The sequence below is a fragment of the Arachis duranensis genome, chromosome 10, assembly GCF_000817695.3.
Source record: "Arachis duranensis cultivar V14167 chromosome 10, aradu.V14167.gnm2.J7QH, whole genome shotgun sequence".
NCBI classification, from domain to species: Eukaryota; Viridiplantae; Streptophyta; class Magnoliopsida; order Fabales; family Fabaceae; genus Arachis; species Arachis duranensis.
Genome location: NC_029781.3, coordinates 105,288,143 through 105,291,307, shown reverse-complemented (window position 1 = coordinate 105,291,307; position 3,165 = coordinate 105,288,143).

The following is a 3,165-nucleotide window of genomic DNA, read 5'->3' as shown; positions in this document are numbered from 1 at the left end:
TATTGAATCGTTTTGTTTACTGATCATGAGAATAAGAATAAAGGAGAAAAGATGAATCTACTTGTTTTTGAATTTCAATGGTAATTCTTTCTGCCTTTGGGCCAAATTAAGAAGCCCAAAAAAAAACTGAAAAAACTCATTTTCCATGTTTGTATCTCTTTGAAATTGGAATGTGTTACTGGTTAATATATTTTGAAAAAAAGTGGATATCAAACAAAATAAATTCAAATAGATGCAATTTGGAATTTTTGATGGTATAATTACAGAGTCTATCTATAATCCAAACCTATTCTAAGTTGTGCATGGCATTATTTTATTAATAATGTATGTCTTTATATTGTATTGGTATCAATTTAAAAATTGATTAAATATGATTCACGAAAACAAAAAGAAAAGTCCGCTCAAAATTTTTGGCAACCGTTTCGAAACTACCTGGAAATTAGAGGATCAATTAACATTTGTAATATATGATATGATAAGTAAATGCAAATTTGATGAATTCAATTTATTCTTCTCACTTTATTTTGAAAACGTGTTTTAGAATATATTATTGCTGGAGGAGAAATTTTTGTGAATCTTAATTGAGATTATAATTCTCAATTTTAAAAAATAATAAATAAAGAATAATAAACATGAGGTAATTTTAAAAGATTTAATATGATATAAAATTTTAACTATAATAAATTATACATATTTAAAGATAGGAAGATGCTCCCGTGAAGACGGATAAAAGGTTTTTTTTAAAGACACTTATGTATCGTATTATTATTGGACGTATTAATGAACTGGTTATTTTTTTATTTTTTAACAAACTAAAATAAAACCGATTTTCTTATAACAAGAACAATAAATTTAATTGTTATCAGATCCGGTCGAACCGATCAATCTATATAACTCACTAGATCATGTTTTTTTTGTTTTTTTTAAACAAAAATCAGGAATATATTTGTCTTTTTATCAAAAAATTTAAATATGATTCAGTTTAGATTGTATACAGGATCAAATCGGGTCTAATAATTATCGTACGAACAATTGGGTTTATTATTGTTGCTATAATAAACTGATTTTGTTCTAATTTATTAAAAAATAAATTATTAACTGGCTAATAAAGATGTTCAATAATATTATAATACATATAAATTGTTATGACGAGGATGGATAAGGGTGATGGATGCGCATTTATGAGGGCACATTTTCCCTATGTTGAAAGAAATAAATGAAGTTTGAAATGTAAACTTTGTATGTCTATAAATACATGTACTGAGGCAAAGAGGAAGACACACACAATCAATAAAATCTCCTCTCTTTCTCTTTATTCTCTACTAATAGTTTCTCTTTCTCTTTCTTTTGTTACTACTTATAAATATAAGAATAATTTCTATTGAGCTAATTATATTAATACTAGAGTCTTTCATTTATATTTCTTTATTTTATCTTCCTTATTTAGTTATTTCATAACACGTTATCAGCACGAGACTCTGATCAAATCTTTAGGAAGACTTCAGGTAACAATTTTTTATTATGTCGAAATTCTCTCATCTTGAATATAATGCTTTTGATATATTTGAAATTATTTATCATGAATATAGATGCTGAAATCCATCTTGATTCAATGGATCTTGGAGATACTATTGAGGCTGTAAATAATACATCCCAGAAGGATAAAGCCAAAGTTATGATTTTCCTTCGTCGCCATCTTGACGTATGATTGAAAAATGAATATCCCACATTAAAAGATCCTGCAGATCTGTGGAAAGACCTTAAAGATAGGTACAATCATCAAAAGACGGTGATACTTTCTCAAGCCCGATATGTTAGAGAAAATTTTCTCGACCTTCCATGTCTCGAATGTGCTCCTGCAGCAGTAGTATCGAGAAAAAGAATTTAAAAATATTTTGATTTAATCTTGCTTTCTTGTTGCTGAACGCAACAATGAGTTACTTTTGAGAAATCATAAAGCGCGTCCAGATGACGCCGCCCCATTTCTTGAAGCAAATGCGGCAAATTATAACCCCAGAAGAGGTAAATGGCAAGATTTTGATAACAAAAAAAAATTATGGAAGGAAAATGAATTATGTTCCCAAGAAAGGATCTCACCAGAAGTGGGATAAAGAAAGGAACAATGGGAAAAATAGATCAATTGAGGATAAATGCTTCCGTTGTAGTGGAAAGGGCTATTGGTCTCGTACCTGTCGTACTCCAAGGCACCCAGTTGATCTTTATCAAGCATCCTTGAAAAAAGGATGACAAAGGAAAGGAAACAAATTTTGTTTCAAATGATAAAAAAAAATTCCACCACTCATTATGATGTATCTAATTTCTTTAAGGATTCTGAAGGAAATATTGGCTATTTGATCAATGATGGAATAGTTTGATATATGTATGTGTTTGTTAAGTATTCATGTGAATAAATTTACTGTGCATGTACTTCTACTTATTTTATTATTATCATTTGTCTTTGAAGAAAAATGGCAAGGACATATTCTGAAGATATTTGCCTTGCGGATAGTGCAAGTTCGCACACTATTCTCAAAAGTGATATATATTTTACCCATCTTGTGCCAAAAGAAGAGTATGTTAATACTATTATTGGCTCAGGCAATGTGATTGAAGGCTCCGGAAGAGCTATAATTTTGTTTCCTGGAGGAACAAAATTTATAATAAATAATGCACTATTATCTGATTGGGTCATCTGGGAACAACCATGATGAGGAGAATTATTGAAAATTCTCATGGACATTCACTAAAGAACCAGAAGATTCTTAAAACTAGTGAATTTTATTGTACTGCATGTTCTCAGGGAAAGTTAATTTTAAGGCCATCACCAGTAAAGATTGGATTTGAGTCCCCTGAATTCCTAGAAAGGATTCAAGGTGATATATGTGGACTTATTCATCCACCATGTGGATCTTTTAGATATTTTATGGTCCTGATAGACGCATCTTCGAGATGATCACATGTGTGCTTATTATCTTCTCGCAACCTGGCGTTTGCGAGATTATTGGCTCAAATCATTCGATTAAAAGCACAATTTCCAGAAAATCCAATCAAAGCAATTCGTCTTGATAATGCTGGTGAATTTACTTTCCAAACTTTTGATGCTTATTGTATGGCTAATGGAATAAGTGTTGAACATCCAGTAGCTTATGTTCACACACAAAATGG